This window comes from Garra rufa, chromosome 8 (assembly GCF_049309525.1).
Source record: "Garra rufa chromosome 8, GarRuf1.0, whole genome shotgun sequence".
In the NCBI taxonomy this organism is placed as follows: domain Eukaryota; kingdom Metazoa; phylum Chordata; class Actinopteri; order Cypriniformes; family Cyprinidae; genus Garra; species Garra rufa.
The window spans coordinates 15101932-15121199 of NC_133368.1; the positions used below are offsets into that span (position 1 = coordinate 15101932).

Consider the following 19268-nt stretch of genomic DNA (forward strand, 5'->3'; position numbering starts at 1 on the left):
TTTATCTGTTTATTGGAGTCTGATCAGACTTCTACACCCAAGAATTCAATCCTTGAAGAGCAAGTTACTGCGATAAGACATAAAACAAACTAAATATCTTTTTCCTTCTTGTACTGGTCTGTTTTTTTCCCTAATCATTGTACTGGTTTAAAGTTTAACGGAGAAGTTATCTTCCAAAATTAAAATTTACAGAAAATTTACTCAGCCACTTGACATCCAACTTGTTCATGTATTTCTTTCTTCAGTCAATAAGAAATTATGTTCCTTGATAAAAAATATTTCAGGAATTATCTCCATATAATAGATTTCAATAGTACCCCACGTTTGAACTTTCAAAATGCAGTTTAAATGCAGCTTCAAAATTCAAATGACTCCAAATGATCCCAGCCAATGAAGAAGGGTCTTATCTAGTAAAACAATTGATCATTTTCGAAACAAATTAAGTTTATATTCTTTTTAACCTCAAAAGCTTGTATTGTCTAAGTTCAATTCAAGTTTATTTGTTTAGCGCTTTTCACAATACACATCTTTGCAAAGCAGTTGTATAGAAAATAAAAATATTTCTACTATATATTTTTAGACTTGGACAAGAAAGTACATTAATTGTCAGTTTGTTTTGAAAATGACTGATCGTATGCTAGATAAGATCTTTATTCCTTGGCTGGAATCGTTTAGAGCCGGGTGAAGCTGCATTTAAACTGCATTTTGGAAGTTCAAACCTGAGGCACCATTGAAATCCAATAAATGGAGATAATTCCTGAAATGTTTTCCTCAAGAAACATAATATTTTATCGACTGAAGAAGGAAAGACACAAACATCTTGGACGAGAAGGGGGTGAGTAAATGATCTGTAATTTTTTTGTTTTGAAAACTAACTTCTCCTTTTAAGAGCATTGTTGTTTTAGATCTGATTGTTTAAATGGAACATTGGTATTTTTTATTTTTTGTCCAAAGATTGTTTTTGTTGTTTTTTTGTACTGCTTCCTCTTTCCTTGTCATGTTTCTACAATTGGTAATTGACCATTTTTGAATAGTTTAATGTGAAGATTTTTTAACACTGCTTATTGTGAATTCTTCATGTACACTTGTTTCTGCAATGGAAATATCTGATAATGACAATGAGAGTTATTTGTACTATTTTGGCACTAAGATGTGGTGCATAGAGGGCATAGGGTTTGTGCATAGGGAAGTTTACACTTGTTTGTGTGAGCTGTGTGTATATGTGAAGGTTTTTAAATGCAATGTATCTGTTTAAAAAATAAATGCTGAGAGTTTCAATTTTGCTGTTGTGTTAATTTCATTAAAAAAATCTGATTCCAGAGATATCTAAAACTACTTGTCAAAGCAATGAAGTCCAGTAAACTCAAGTAGTTAAGTTAGAATATTTTGGAAAAATAAAAATGTTATGTCAGTTAGACTTGGTTAATGGTTGAGAAAACATAAAAAAATAAGTTGACTCAAAAAATTTCAAGTGTTCTTTAATTGATATAGTCAGTTGGCTCAACTTACTGTAAGTTATTTCAACAACTACATTTAAGTTGAGTGAACTTGACACCTAGTGTTTGCTAAACTTAACTGAGTCATTGCAAAAAGATGACTTGACCAAGTCAAGTTGAGTCAACAAATCATTTTTTACAGTGTACAAAAGTCCAAAGATGTATCGTACAGCTCCGAGGAACCACAGACAGCAACGGTGATTTTGTCCGCCATTGTTGTTTCGGATTTCTGCCTCCGTCACTACTAGAGCAAGCTCCTGATTGGTTAACGCGGCGCGGATTTTCGCCAAAGTTCAGATTTTTGAACTCGCACGGCAATCGCTTGAAACGCTCAATGCGCGCCGCTTCATTCGCGCTATGCGCGCGTTTCGCGCCGCAGGATGGCTATTCGCGTCTTTGCATTGACTTAACATGTAAATCACTCACGCTTGCTGCTTCATTCGCGTCCGGTGTGAACGCACCATTAGCCCAAGAATTTAAGAATCCAGAATGAATTATAATTATAGGATATTGTTATGCAACATGTGGTAAGTATGGCTTGTCACTATGTGAAAGAGAGGGGTGGGGTGTGCAGAGCACAAAAGGGACATGCAACAAAACAGGTTGCTGTGAACAGAGCTGATTTTGACATGGTAAAAAGGGTGTTTTTACAGTACTATTGAGAAATTTTACCCAAAGCATCCCTTACAAAAATGTCCAGTGGTAATCCTGTGGTACTGCAACAGTACAACATAAATTTACCACACAACAAATGAGCATAGCTAAATATGACAGGATTACCACAGCACTTTCTGTTGTACAGTATCACAAGAATTTACCATTAAATGCTATATGTGGTTTTTCTGTTGTTCTTTTTGTGGTAATACAACACAAGCTAAATATGACAGGATTACCATAGCACTTTTCTGCGGTACAGTATCACAAGAATTTTCCATTAGATGGCATATGTTGTTTTTCTTCTTCTTTTTTTTCTTTTTTTTTCTTTTTTTGTATGGTAAAACCAAAGTTTTGAAGTAGATATAATTACGATAGAATTATTACAGCACTTTCTGTTGTACAGTATCACAAGAATTTACCATTAAATGCTATATGTGGTTTTTCTGTTGTTCTTTTGTGATAATACTTACACAAGCTAAATACAATTTATTACCATAGCACTTTTCTGCTGTACAGTATCTTATTTTATTTTTTTTGTATAGTACAGTATTTTATTTTTTTGAATGCTAAAACCAAAGTTTTGAAGCAGAGATAATTATGATAGGATTACTACAGCACTTTTTGTTGTTGTGCACTATCACAGGAGTACTTCGTCTTTAAGTCGTTTATCGCGTTTTGAAAGCAAAGGTAGCCAGCGGAATTGGGCCGATTGCGGCTGAGCCCAGCAATGGTTGCCGGATTTGGCTAGGCTTTGGATCTGCGGATCTGACCCGATTCTGGTTGAGAAACGGCACATTTAGACACATTTAGCCCGACTATGGTCCATACCTGGCTGTAAGTCACAAAAATGTCAAAAATTCAGGTTTTACTCTTTGTGTGAATAATTGGTCCCCACAATGTAGATTAAAACACACTTAACTTAATTACAAAATTATTATTATTATTATTTTTATTAAATGCTTTAGAGATGTCAAACCTTTGCCCTGTCATTGTTATTTATTTAGTTGTATTACTATTTTAAATAATATTTATATTCATTTTTTAGGCCAACCATGGACTTTGTTTATAATTTAAAAATGTTCCCTTCCTCTAAATTATATAACACTTTCTGACTGTGTGTTTGTTCTGCACCCCAAAAATAGAATGGTATCTGTCTGTAACAGAGCTAATAAAATGCTTTCAACAGATTAAGGGTTTAGGAATTATGTGGCAATTGCAAAAACTGATACCTCAGTATGACATGGTAAACTTTTGGCAAAATATGATTTTTAATGTTATAATCGTGATTTTATGTCCAAATACAAATACAGAAGCAAAATTTAGTGTGTAGAATGAACCTATTGATCTTCTGCTGACATCTGGTTCTGAAATAAGTGAGTTACACTTTTGTGATATTTTATTAACTGATATGTTATATTTTTAAAAAATAATTTTACATACATTAAATATGTAGCCTATGTATGTATATTTATGTATTTATTTATTGGGGGCCTTGGAAATATAACAAGGTATAATTACCTAAATGTACATCTTAGATGATAAAAATTAAATGAATAAAATTGTTATAAATATAACTTTGACTATTTTACACCTCACGTGCGAAGCCCGCGAAAGAACCAGAGGCTATTTAAACTGTGATCAGTTCACGTGACGTCATGCGCACAGCCGGACTCCCTTTGATTGAGTGGACATCGCTCCACGGAAGAGCTTTCCTCAGGTATTTTTGTGTACGTAAGTGTAAAATCAACGGACTGTTATTTGAATGTACAATATCTAAAACTACTGTTCACATAAACAAGTCTCTTTCCGTCTTTATTTTTATGGCCCGCTCTCCAGCACCGTTGATTACCGTTAATGCCGTTATCTGTTTGACATCATTGGCGCAGATCTGCTAGAATGGAGAAAACCTCACATTCATGTCGGTCAAGGTAACGTTAGTTAAAAATATATATTAATTTTACAATTATCAACAGTAACATTTTCACATTTAAATTGTGTTGTCTCACAGATTTGAGAGAGCGCGCGACACTGATGCACACACTGAACGCGCACGCGCTCTCTCGCTCTCTCTCTCTCTCTCTCTCTCTCTCGATGCGTTTGAGATAGAGCGAGCAAGAGACGGAAAGACTCACAAACCAGTGTACAGAGATAATAATAATAATTCTTGTTTTTTTAATAACAAAGAATTACAATAAAAGTCAACCTTTAGACCTGCATATACAGGGAAGAAAAAAGTCATATACAAGTAAAATAATTAATTTTAATAATGAAAATATTATATATTTTTTGTTCTTTTTTATCAGATTGTCATCCGATTGTTGTGATCAATCTAGTCATTCTGCATCTTGGATTTGCCATGTTCAACACACTGATGAGTAAATAATCACCTATTAAAAATCAATACATTTTAATTTGTACAGATACATTGTCTGACTCATTTCTTTGTTTTTGTGTCAGTAGCAGCTGAACCCCAAAGGCTCCAGAGCATTGAGCATCTTTGGCTTTGTAGGTATGTGGTGAAGGCGCTGGCGGGAATCGACTCTTGAGGAAGGTTGGATCTGTGCTCTTAACTTTTCAACGACAGTCATCACTGGTTTCAAAGTAAGTGTTTTATATATATTTTAAATGTGTTTTAAGAAGGCTTTTGAAAAAAATGTGGTTGTTTCTAGTCTTCTTATGGAATAATTGTAAGACTGGAGTTCAATTACTGGAGCGTTGCAGTTTTACTGTACTATACTGCATTACAATTTGTGGTAGGTTTACATAGCAATGAACTGTAATGTTTTTGATGGAGGATTAAACTTTGACATTTTCTTTTCTTTCAGGTTAGGTGCCAGCATGATTTGGCAGTGTAAGTTGTGTCAGAAATCATTCTAATATACTTTTTTTTTTTTAAATGTTAATTAAGTTTCAGCCTTGCTCCACAGCAGTAAATTACGCTTTAAAATGTATTTTACAAACAGTTTAAACAGTTATTTTAACATTTGTTGACACTGTTAGTGTTTTTACTGTATTTTTGAGCACATAAATGCAGCCTTGGTGAGCTGAAGAGTCTTCCTTGCAAACATTTACAAATTGTAATATCTACAAACTAGACAAGTACTGTATGTCATTATGTGAGTAATGTTGTAAATAATGTTTAGTTTCTTACACAGACCAATTGTTTTATTTCATTTCAGAAGACCTCACTACATCGAAAAAGCACAAGTGGACCACCAAGGATGTTAGTGACCAAGGGATCATGGGTCTTTAGTGTTCTACTAAAGAAAGTAAGTTTCTAACTTTTATTTAAGGAACTAGGCTTTTTTAGGCTTTGAGTTTGTATTATTGGTTCCTGCTTTCTGGGTGTTTAAGTTTAATGTACAATGACAAAATATTAGTTTTATAAAAATGTAGTTTTATAAAATGTTATAAAAAGTAATAGGGATCATGAAAATTGCATGTTATTTTTTTTATTTAGTACTGACCTGAATATTTCACAAAACAGATGTTTATTTAAATTCCACAGGACTGAATTTATAAAAATGACTCCATGAATATGCAAACAAGAAAAATGTACACATTCAAAACATTCCTGTTCAAAAGTTTACACCCCATGCATTGTGTTGCCTACTATTACAAAAGGTGAAAACATTTACTGACACTTATTTATGAGTCCCTCAATTGTTCTCATTGTTAAATCAATGTATCGCAATTACACATTACAATTACGCATTACATTTGTACTACTTAAACTTTTCAACACGGCACTTGCTCTCTGCAATCTGACTTTGCTGCAACATGGAACCTTTGCATTATTGACACACTATTGCCCTATTTATTACTGTAAAGTTACTTTGACACAACCTGTTGTGTAAATACCATGATGTTAGACTTGATATTGGTTAGTTGGTTATTAATTTCTGTTTGTATCTCTCTCTTTTTTTTATTCAGGAGGAGTCAGATGAACCAGATCTTGGAGATGTTCCGGGGATAGTTTGCTAGATCTCTTTCACTAGCATGCTATTATTACAGCTTTAAGTGAGAGTGCTTTTGCTCAGACCCCTGTAGAACCAGGCCTGGGCTTGGCCAACCGCTTCAAACTGCAACACAGCTGACTTCAGGAATTCTCATCTTTTGAATGGGTGACACTTGTTTGCACAATTACTGTCTGCTCTAATTTTTTGGCATTATATATGCACCCAGTCTTATCACTAACAGCTGTTATTGAATGTAAACATGTAACAAGAAATTATTTTGTAAAGTGTTTGCATTTTGTTATTTTATTGTTGCTGCTGTCTTGTCCTTTTCAGTTTGAAGCCAGATATCCTTGTACACATTGCCTTTACAGGTTTGCCTTGATAAAACACATTTACTTGACTCTTGTTAGTGATGAGGCTGGGCAATTTAGGGCAAAAACGCTTTTGTTTTAAAAGGTTAAAAAGACTTGTATTTAATTTATCAAGGTGTATAAATTACATCTACATTTGATATTTGTTAATGAAATGCTTTTGCATTTTGAGGTTGTAAAAGTTTTGTGGTATTGTGGAAAATGTTTAAACTCTACAGTGTGTAGAAACCGATTTTCCACAATTAACAATATATTGTTGTATTTTAAATATTAATTTTCACTGTGTTAAATGGCGAAGAAGCGGTTAAAAAAATTCTGTTCAATAAAAGTCTGTCACGATTCTGACTCCGCAGAACACTAGAAAAAGACCCAAACGCAGAATGAGCGGAAATGGAACATTTATTGAATGGACAGGAGTGCAAACAGGGAGGTGATGATCGTGGACGTTCTTGACTGTGAGGCGGGACAGATGACAGGGGAGACAGGTGACAGCAGAGACGGACCCAGGCAAGGCAGGGCAGCAGGGTCAGGGAATTGGAGCATCACAGATAGGGCCTGGTCCAGAGCTGTAGCCACCAGTCCAGTAAGCCAGGTCCAAAGAGCTGCCGCCAGAGGGAAAGGGCAAGACACTGAACAGGACAAACACAAAGACTTTGAACAAGACCACAAGAAGAACACACAGGGAAAAAACTAAAACTGTAAAAACAAAGTAAAAGAAAAGAAACCAAGAGAATAGAACCGACAAGAGAACAAAAAGCTAGAAACAAAAACCCAAAAAACTAGACTGACTAATCTAAATAAAACAACTAAACTAAATGCTTGAAAAAGCAAAAACAAAATAAAGGCGGTCACAAGATAGGATCAAATAACAAACAAAAGAAAATCCAATATGCTACAAAAGAACTAAATGAAAAACTAGACTGACAAGGAGGGAAAAAATGAAGATACTATTAATACAACTAGGAGAAGACTTTTAAAGAAGCTTGTGCGCAGAGAGCAAACGCAACGAACCAGCAGTGACAATAGAGAAGACAGCACAATATAAAGGAACAGGACACATGAGGATCAGGTGCAGACAATCAAGACCAACGAGGACCAGACAAGGAAAACAGGTGAAGACACTCCGGCAATGAGGGCTAAACAAGGGGGCGTGGTGACAGAAAACGAGGAGGCAGGACAAGGGGAGCACATGGCCAACATAAACAAAGACACAGCCATGTGCTCAGGCACAAGACAAACATGGAGACATAAAACAATGACAACCCAGACAGGGCTGTCAGGGCAGAACCCTGACAGTACCCCCTCCCGAACGGACGCCTCCAGGCGTCCACAAAGGGCAAGGACCAAGGGGGTATCGACTGGGAGGGTAGGTGGGGCACTAAATTGGGGAATCCAACATGGGTGGGAAACACTGGGGGGGAGGGAAATAATCCAGAGGGGTGGTTTAGGGTCCGGAAGGGGGGAACCCACCCCAGAAGCCCACTCGACCCGGGCAGCACTGGGGGTGGGATGGGAGGACCAAGAAAATTACCAGCAGACCCTCTAGGACTTTGGGTGCCCTTAACATGAGGGAGCCTGTGACTTGGCTTGGGGACTGAATCCGGGAACTCCTGCTTGATGGCCATCCTGGCCGGGAATGCGGGACCGGCGGCCTCCTTGGCCGGGGACTCGGGATTGGCGGCCTCCTTGGCCGGGGACTCGGGAACGGCGGCCCTCTTGGCCGGGGATTCGGGATTGACGGCCTTCTTGGCCGGGAACTCGGGAACGGCGGCCCTCACGGCCGGGGACAGAGAGTTGGCGGCCATCTCGGCCGGGGACTCAGGGTTGACGGCCATCTTGGCCGGGGATTCGGGATTGACGGCCTTCTTGGCCGGGAACTCGGGAACGGCGGCCTTCTTGGCCGGGGATACAGGATCAACGGCCATCCTGGCCGGGAACTCGGGAACGGCGGCCTCTTTGGCCGGGGGCTCAGAGTTGGCGGCCATCTTGGCCGGGGACTCGGGATTGACGGCCATCCTGGCCGGGGACTCGGGATCGGCGGCCTTTTTGGCCGGGGATACAGGATCAACGGCCATCCTGGCCGGGAACACGGGAACGGCGGCCTCTTTGGCCTGGGGCTCAGAATTAACGGCCATCTTGGCCGGGGATACAGGATCAACGGCCATCCTGGCCGGGAACACGGGAACGGCGGCCTCTTTGGCCTGGGGCTCAGAATTAACGGCCATCTTGGCCGGGGATACAGGATCAACGGCCATCCTGGCCGGGAACACGGGAACGGCGGCCTCTTTGGCCTGGGGCTCAGAATTAACGGCCATCTTGGCCGGGGATACAGGATCAACGGCCATCCTGGCCGGGGGTACAGGGTCAACGGCCATCCTGGCCGGGGACTCGGGATCGGCGGCCTTCTTGGCCGGGGATACAGGATCAACAGCCATCCTGGCCGGGAACTCGGGAACAGCGGCCTCTTTGGCCGGTGATTCGGGATTGACTGCCATCTTGGCCGGGGACTCAGGATCGGTGGCCCTCTTGGGAGCCGACTCAGGACGCTCGGGTGAGATGCGACCTGACCCCGAAGGAACAGCTGTGACCTGACTGTGCTCAGGAGGAGAGGCTGCATCCTGACCTGCCTCGGGAAGCGTAGCAGTGTCCTGACCTGCCTCGGGAAGCATGGCAGTGTTCTGACTGGGCTCAGGAAGCGTGGCAGTGTCCTGACTGGGCTCAGGAAGCGTGGCAGTGTCCCGACTGGGCTCAGGAAGCGTGGCAGTGTCCCGACTGGGCTCAGGAAGCGTGGCAGTGTCCCGACTGGGCTCAGGAAGCGTGGCAGTGTCCCGACTGGGCTCAGGAAGCGTGGCAGTGTGTTTGGCCAGCTCTGGAATGACTGGAGTGGTCTTGGCAGACTCCGGCATGACTTGAGCTGGCTCGGGAGACTCAGAGACTAAGGCAGTTTTCTGGGCTGCCCTCTTCCTTCTCTGCTTACACTTCAGAGCGGATACTGGAGCGGACTCAGGGGCTGGAGCCGACACTGGAGCGGACTCAGGGGCTGGAGCCGACACTGGAGCGGACTCAGGGGCTGGAGCCGACACTGGAGCGGACTCAGGGGCTGGAGCCGACACTGGAGCGGACTCAGGGGCTGGAGCCGACACTGGAGCGGACTCAGGGGCTGGAGCCGACACTGGAGCGGATTCCGTGGCAGAGACAGCAGCACGGGCCGCTCTCCTTCTTCTTTCCCTCCGTTGCCTTGTGGGAGTCAGATGATGATCACGGATTTGACTGGAAGGGGAAAGGAGGTCAGGGTGGTAACTGCTTTCCCCCTCAGGAGGGTTGAGAATCTGCCAGTCCTGGCGATGGTGTAAATAGTTTGAGAAACCCCAGAAGTCCAGAATGAGTAGTTGCTCCATCTCCCATCGTGGCAAGGGGTCATCCAAGGTAAGGTTGAAGGCCTCCTTCAGGGCCGTGTCGTCATAACCCAGACCCCTTGCCATGGTCCAGAAGAACTGGGAATAGGCCCGTGGTTCCCTGCCCTCCTGGCGAAGGGACGCCACTGCCTGCTGGAGCGCCAATGCCTCTTCTGCTGTGGCGGGTGGGAGGATCTTGAAACTCATTCTGCTGGGTCTAGTGGGTGGCTGGTTCGTTCTGTCACGATTCTGACTCCGCAGAACACTAGAAAAAGACCCAAACGCAGAATGAGCGGAAATGGAACATTTATTGAATGGACAGGAGTGCAAACAGGGAGGTGATGATCGTGGACGTTCTTGACTGTGAGGCGGGACAGATGACAGGGGAGACAGGTGACAGCAGAGACGGACCCAGGCAAGGCAGGGCAGCAGGGTCAGGGAGATGGAGCATCACAGATAGGGCCTGGTCCAGAGCTGTAGCCACCAGTCCAGTAAGCCAGGTCCAAAGAGCTGCCGCCAGAGGGAAAGGACAAGACACTGAACAGGACAAACACAAAGACTTTGAACAAGACCACAAGAAGAACACACAGGGAAAAAACTAAAACTGTAAAAACAAAGTAAAAGAAAAGAAACCAAGAGAATAGAACCGACAAGAGAACAAAAAGCTAGAAACAAAAACCCAAAAAACTAGACTGACTAATCTAAATAAAACAACTAAACTAAATGCTTGAAAAAGCAAAAACAAAATAAAGGCGGTCACAAGATAGGATCAAATAACAAACAAAAGAAAATCCAATATGCTACAAAAGAACTAAATGAAAAACTAGACTGACAAGGAGGGAAAAAATGAAGATACTATTAATACAACTAGGAGAAGACTTTTAAAGAAGCTTGTGCGCAGAGAGCAAACGCAACGAACCAGCAGTGACAATAGAGAAGACAGCACAATATAAAGGAACAGGACACATGAGGATCAGGTGCAGACAATCAAGACCAACGAGGACCAGACAAGGAAAACAGGTGAAGACACTCCGGCAATGAGGGCTAAACAAGGGGGCGTGGTGACAGAAAACGAGGAGGCAGGACAAGGGGAGCACATGGCCAACATAAACAAAGACACAGCCATGTGCTCAGGCACAAGACAAACATGGAGACATAAAACAATGACAACCCAGACAGGGCTGTCAGGGCAGAACCCTGACAAAGTCATTAAGTTTGAGTTACTTGTACTCAATGTTTTCAGGGTTTACAGTGTACCCTCACTTGAAAGGTTGAAGGAATACCACAGAGTACTCCAAAAATATAACAATTAAAGGCCGCAGGTTTATTACAAGAAATTCCTATTATTACTGCAGAAATATGGCTATATAACACAAGAATATTACAGCAATATTACATACTGTACAACACAGAATCCTGTGGTAAATACTATAGAAATGTTAAAGTAATACCACACATTACCACAAGAATATTACAGGAATATTACATGCGGTACAACAAAATCATGTGGTAAGTACTACAAAAAATGTGAAAGTAATACCACACATTACCACAAGAATATTACAAGAATATTACATACTGTACAACAAAATCATGTGGTAAGTACTACAAAAAATGTGAAAGTAATAGAGAAGGTCCTCACTGCAGAACATGAAATCCACTGGGAGGAGTTGGATCCAGATCCGACTCCTCCCACTATATATACTTCGCCAAGTTCGCCCCCACGCCCGGGACGCCCCACAACCAGATGAACCTGCATATCGGTGAAGGTGGTCCATTGTTTGCTCTCATCAATGTAAGTCTGCATTTTGATTACTAATAATAGTCGAGAATAGATTAATAATTTAGTGTGCGTCTTTAAGTAATGATCACACTTAAATATATGTTAAAGTTTTGACAGTGTCCATACTTTTTGATAACGCCAAGACATATTTAACTAGTCCGCTAAACTGCCATCCATTAATGGTAAGTTAGGTCGTTTGTAGCGTTAACGTTAGCACGCACGTGTAGAGGTGGCCTATCTATTTAGCTAAACTAATTAGCTTTGGATAATACTGCTGGTATGTTCTTATGTATATAACTTAGCTAACATGTGATGTTGTCAGTCAGGTAGCTATCTAGTTAGCCAGGTTAGCCACGCTACCCACTAGCCAGGTTAGGCATCGCTAACTTGGCAATAAATAACCTTTGAAATTTATTTAACGTTCTTCATAGATGCACAGAACAGTGTTGCGACATGGGCAGATTGTCCTTCAGAGATGCCAGAGCTGTTGCTCTAATTATCATTGCCCGTTCTGCGGAACAAAAGTCTTCAATCCCACCACGGAACTTCACATGGTGAAGTATCATGTCTCCAACCACTTATCGTTGGCAGTACATCATCAAGGCAAGTTGGCATTGATTTTTTTTATTCGAAGTTATTTGAACATAATTCATTATTATAAACGTTGTTAATGTTGATTATTATTTTACTGACGTTATCGGTTGCTTATTAGCCTAATTTGTTTTATGTAAGTATTGTAGTGTTGTAATGCTTAAACAGTTAAATAACATTGTTGACCTTTTTTAGCATGCTTCTTACATCAGTCTATTTCATAAGTAATATAGTCATAATCCAAAAAATACATCAAGTGTTAATTTAATAAGTTATCATACCCACATTACCACGACTTATGCCATTATGACTCACGACATTAAGTGTTATACCTTTATTTACATTTCATATATATATATATATATATATATATATATAATGTATATGTGTATATACAGTATGTATATATGTGTGTGTGTGTGTGTGTGTGTGTATATGTGTGTGTGTGTGTATATATATATATATATATATATATATATATATTTTTTTTTTTTTTTTATATATAATAATTTTATTTTTTCAGAATTCCTAATTGTCAAGTGCAACTTGCAGTGCAGAGAACAGAGCTGGCCCTTGTGTGCACTCGCTTCAGAGACCTTGTGACACGGGAAGGCTTCAGAAGACGAGCCCATTTTCTTTGGTTTGACAGTAAGTGTTAATTGCAGAGTTTTTGCATAACTTTTTCAAAAGTTACATATTTTTATTAAAATTCAGGTGATTTTTGATTGATTGGCTGTTTAATGCCTTGTGTATTTTTGAATGTGTGATTTTAAAAAAATGTTTTATGTTTACAGGTGTCACAAATTGGACCGTTTTCTCACCGTACTACAAGGCGGAGTACTTACAAAATGTACAAACTGGAAACGTGTAGGCAATGTGGTGATGTTTACAAACACTGCACTCCAGGTATGCATTGTTAGTTGTTGCCATGGAGTGTTTTACTTTCAATGATGAATTAAAACATTTAAAAAATAATGAATATTGAAATATTTGCCTTCTTTGCTAACCCACAGGATATGGAGGTCGAGGAAGAAAGGGGGAACTTTTTAAAGTAATAAGTGAAGACACCCACCCAGACTTCTGCAGCGAGTTCTGCCAGATCTGTGCTGACCTGAAAGGATAAATAGTTAATTGTGAATGTCTGGTGGTTTCCCTGTAATGTTTGTGTCATTCTGCGTGTGCTCCCAATGTGGTTTTCCTTATGTTCTGCCTTCAAAGTTTCCCTACTGTTTTCACAATGTTTGTTTTACCTAGTGTGTCAATAAACATGTTTTTTTTTCTCCTATTCAATTGTGCTGGTAATTAATTTTTTTAATGAATTTATGTGAGATACTCTTCATTTATAAGTATAAAATTAGTGGTGCTATAATTTAGTCACTTACAGTTGCATAATCAGTAGTGGAAAAGCACACATTTTCTACTTGAATTTAAACTTGATTTAATATTATTCAAAAGTAGAAGCGCCTACTTATTAATGAGAGGGGTAAAAGATCAGCCAGTCAAAGAATACATTTCCTTTTAAGAGATATTTATTCTTGCATGTAACAAGGAACCACATGCTTTTCAGGGAAGATGAAATTTAAGAATTTTTAATCATTCTTTTTATTTTGGATTATAATTTTTTGGTTTATTTTTCCAAATAAAAAAAAAAATCACATTCACACAATGTACAAACTGCAATGCTTGTAACTTTTTAAACTTTATTAAGTAAGATTTGTTTTCGGCAAGTTTGTTTTTCCATCAAAAGTCAAATCATCTTCATTTATATAGTGCTTTTATCAGTGTAGATTTGTTTCAAAGCAGCTTTACAGAGATAAACTTATAATTTAAGTAAACGGAGATTGTTTTGGCTTTATAGCGGTTCTTTAATAAAGTTATTTTCCAGCTAAAGTTAGTTTGATTCGCTTCCGTCGCAACGATCATTTGTTATTAAATTAGGCGCAGCTTGACGGCACCATTCTCTCTACACAGCCTTTAAACGCGAACCTGTGAGAAACGCTAGGAACCTGTCGACCAATCAGAATGCAGTGGGAGGAAATCCAACTCCGCCCCCTGAATCTGGATCCAACTCCGCCCCTTGGATCTGGATCCAACTCCTCCCAGTGGATTTCATGTTCTGCAGTGAGGTGCTACTGAAGTAATACCACACATTACCACAAGAATATTACAGGAATATTACATACTGTACAACAAAATCATGTGGTAAGTACTACAAAAAATGTGAAAATAATACCACACATTACCACAAGAATATTACAGGAATATTACATACTGTACAACAAAATTCTGTGGTAAAATGTCCCAAAAAACAACACAATACTACACAATTACCACACAAATAGTATGTGGTACTTTTGATGTGTTATCATATGGAATACCACAGGACATTTTTGTAAGGGATGTTATAGACTTTTCATTATGACCGTAAAGAATCATATCAATTTGTGAACAATGGGCATCTGATGACCCCTTTAAACTTTATTAGCGCACATATGAGCGCACATATCCAAAGCATGTGCCCCGAAAGGGCCGCCACGACAGACGCGACATGTGAATACTAAACTAAGATCTCTTTCAAGACATATTGCACTTAAACTGTTTGCTAGTAGCATAACATACAGTAAATAAATCAATAAATCCACTGCTCTCTTGTCTCCTCTGAAGCTGGGACTCTAAATAGTGTTGTGTGCTCATCTGTGCAGCCAATGACAGAACAGTTAGCATGCCTTGCTCAAACTTTTGCATGGTGGTAGATAGGGATGGTCATTTTGGTTAATTTTCCTGACTGACAACCGCTGCTCGCTATCCAAACATTAACCGTTAATTGCTAAAATTAGAATAATAAATTAGCAGGAGTATCTGTGATGATAAAAATACAAGCAAATGTTTCATTTTAACGAGCAAACAGCAGCATACAGAGCAGCAGAGCAACAACAAAAACTGTATTCGCATATACTCAAATTATCAGGCATCAGCAGCGCTTGTGAAAACAAACAAACAAACAAAAAAAAGAATAAAATAAATAGGCCTACACTAAATATATATGAATTAAATAACTATCTAATTAACATGACAAAACTAAAACACTATGGGCTTTAAAGAACAGTACCGGTCTTGATCTTCCCGTCGGACATAAAATTATATAGCAGGCATATGCCTCAGTGTACAGCTAGTCTATTTTTCTTTTTTTACATGTGGACATGCTGTACGGATAGACTGGAACACTGACTGTTAACTGTTAGATCTGCGACAAAAACACCATCACAAAAATCATTTCAATTTGCGGTTCGGGATTTCTCATCCACTTGGAGAAGTGTTTTTACGGCGTTCAGCCATAGCCAATCACAGAAATATCTGTTGATTTGATAATCACAGTGGCTAATCGAAGGTGGCTAAGTTACAATCCGCCCACCGCCCAAAGTGCCAGTGTTCAGTTCTGATGATTTCTACACGTTTACAAACTCTCTTTTTAAAACAACTCTTTTAAGGCACTGTAGTCGTCAGGATGCTTTGGTTATAGAAACACTGCTGTCTTTATGGCTAAATACCATATTTAGGCATAATAACCAGCAATGGTAGGAGTGAGTGTTGAGTTTTGGATACCTCCCCTACACAGGCCACTCTGAAAGACCTACCAGAGAGGTAGGATTTGAACCAGTGAAGTGAAGTCCCTGTGATGCCCAGCGATGAGAGGGTGGACAGGAGGATCTTATGATTCACCATGTCAAAAGCTGCAGATAGGTCCAGCAAAATGAGTACTGATGATTTGGAATCAGCTTTTGCAGTCTGCAAAAATACGACCTCACGTTGTGTCAGTCACGTTTGCACACTGCCTCTGAAACTTTCGTCTGTGATTTTGTTTGATTTTTTGCATCTGTAGCAAGCATTGTGATAGGAACGGTTGACAAATATACGATAAAATGGAAAAACATATACGAAAATTTTGGATTTTTGTTTTCTTTGCGCTCAAAAGGTATTCTCGTAGTTTTATGACATTCCGGCTGAACCACAGACGTCACATGAACTATTTTAACAATCTCCTTACTAAGTTTCTGAACAGATATTGTTATCGTCTCAGTGTAAAGTACGAAAACCTGAATAAAAACAGTAGCCATGTTTCTGATGTGTCGACTTGATGGAATTAACAAGAATTTGCATACTCATATCTAAGATCATGCATTATTAATTGTATTCTGAATATGTCTTATGAACTATTATATTTCTATCATTATTAATCTTGTATTAGTATTGAATATGTATTCAATGCCCTGACTGAGTGACCTTTTGAGGCATGAGTCTGTACTCTCTTCAAAATAAAGGTGCTTTAATAGGGTCTTCACAGCGATGCCATAGAAGAACCATTTTTGGTTTCACAAAGAACCATTTAGTCAAAGGTTCTTTAAAGAACCATCTCTTTCTTACCTTTTCATAATCTGAAGAATCTCCTTTTTGTGAAACAGGAATGTTCTTCAGATGTTAAAGGTTCTTTATGGAACCATTTAATCAACCGTTGTGATGCAACCGTCATGGTGACAACAGCCAATCACTTTACTTTTCTGGTGTTGCATGAACGCGATTGGCTAGAGTCTGCACTAGGGTTTGGCATAAGGCTTTCTAATTGGCTGACGGCTGCATTGGCCCTTAAAAAGTTTTTCAACTTCTGCCACAAGCAATGCCAGTGGCGTGACACAACGGATCCATAATACAGTTCGGCAACGCATGGTGTCACCAGTTTAACGTCAATGATCAGTTTCTATTATCCATAAAATTGCAATTGCGAATTGAAAATACGCACAATAGAAACACTATAAACAGCAATGCTAAACAAAACAATAACAAAGAAAAAAACAAACCAAGAAAAAACTGCAGCATATGCTGGCTTCACTCAGTTCCTTGTGAGCCCACACACACACATCCACGTTGTTATGCAACTTCAGAATGACTCCTAATACATACAGGCTTTAAAACAAAACACATTTCACACAAGCACACACACACACACACACACACACACACACACACACACACACACATGTTGGGTTTACATGTTTTATGGGGACATTCCATAGGCGTAATGGTTTTCATACTGTACAAACCGTACTTTCTATCGCCCTACACCTACCCTACACCTAAACCTAGCCCTCACAGGAGATTGTGCATACTTTTACTTCCTCAGAAAAAAATCATTGTGCATGATTTATAAGCCTGTTTCCTCATGGGGACCTAAGAAATGTCCCCACAAGGTCAAAATCTACTGGTAAATCTACTGGTATTCCTATACATCTGGTCCCCACAACGTGATGAATACCAGGTACACACACACACACACACACACACACACACACACACACACACACACACACACACACACATACATACTCAAGTCGTCAAAGATAAAAAACATTTATGGTTTAAAATTTTTACATCTATGTAACACCTTTTGCATTACACAAAAGTTTCCATATAGTGAAAAATAATATTCAGATACTGGTATATTGGATTATTTGCAGCTCAATTCATCATGTTCACTGATATTTCCCATGAAAGACACATTAAAATGCCCCCAACTGACTTTCATTTCAGTTTAAAGTGTCATTCCTGTTGGTTGTGTGTGGTATTGTTAGTGGACCTCTAGATATGTACATTTCCTGAAGAAAATGTGAGTGGTGCTTGCTGTGGCAAAACTCGGCCCTCGGTTGCTAGGGTGTTGATATGGAGTTGCTATGGCACCCAGGATGGTTGCTAGGGCTGTTGCTATTGTACCAGGGTGGTTGCTAGGGTGTTGCTATGCGGTTGCTAGGGTACTCGGAGTGGTTGCTAGGGCCGTTTCTAGGGTACCCAGGGTGGTTGCTAGGGTAACTGGGGTGGTTGCTATGGTGTTGCTATGCAGTTGCTAGGGTACCCAGGGAGGTTGCTATGGCCGCTGCTGGGGTACCCGGGGTGGTTGCTAGGCGGTTGTTAGGGTACTCGGAGTGGTTGCTATGCGGTTGCTAGGGTACCCGGGGTGGTTGCTAGGGTGTTGCTAGGGTGGTTGCTAGGGTAACCAGGGTGGTTGGTAGGGCGTTGCTAGGGTACTCGGAGTGGTTGCTAGGGCCGTTGCTAGGGTACCCAGGGTGGTTGCTAGGGTGTTGCTATGTGGTTGCTAGGGTAATTGGAGTGGTTGCTATGGTAACTGGGTGGTTGCTAGGGTGTTGCTAGGCAGTTGCTTGTTGTCACAGATGGTTACTATTGAGTGTTAAAGAGTTCTTAGCCTGATTTAGCCCTTAGCTAATCACTATTAGCATGTAGCTATTCACTGCTAGCATGACTAGTATGTTGGAAGTTCTATTTGCTAGCATGAGCCAAAAGAAGCAACTCCCATGTCTCTACGATATTCTAATGCAAAGATATAGGAATTGTTAAATGGTTGCTAGGGTACTCTATTTAGTTGCTAGGGTGTGGCCAATGATGATACTTCAAAGTCTACTTGCCAGTATGAACGATATAAACCAACCCCCATGTCTCTATGACATTCAGATCTGAAGATATGCCTGTGTGAGTTTGAGTTGCTAGGGTCATGATAACGGTTGCTAGGGCGTGGCTAGAAAGTTTCTATGGTGATTCGTGATTGGCTGTTTGCTGCCTGAGTCAGATGAGACCACCCCCATGTCTCTATGGCATTGTGATCCAAAGATATACATATGGGTCATTATAATGGCAGTCTATGGGATCAGTTGCTAGGGTGCTCTAAATGGTTGCTAGGGCGTGGCTTGACAGGTTCACAGTGATCCGGAAAGTCTGATTGGTTGTCTTAGTAAAATGAGCCCGCCCCCATGTCTCTATGACACTGAAATGCAAAGTTATGTTCAATGCAAAAACAAAGGGTTTTCATGGGACGTCTCTTACCATAGAAAGTCAATGGGGCAAATTTGGGGGGCTTTTGCACCCCAGGGGTACAACTTAAACCCCACTGCGAGGTGTCTTCTCGCACAGCTTGATAGCCTCTCCAAATGTGGCGAATCACATGTTTCCACGAA

The 19268-nt window shown here is 40.3% G+C and overlaps 1 long non-coding RNA gene across 1 annotated transcript; it reads left to right on the forward strand.

The window, feature by feature from the left end:
• Positions 1–11552: 11552 nt before the first annotated feature.
• LOC141340290 (uncharacterized) lies at positions 11553–13529 on the forward strand. The gene is made up of 5 exons (XR_012356549.1): positions 11553–11673; positions 12093–12264; positions 12776–12900; positions 13047–13158; positions 13266–13529. It is a non-coding gene; the product is annotated as an uncharacterized lncRNA (long non-coding RNA).
• Positions 13530–19268: the final 5739 nt, after the last annotated feature.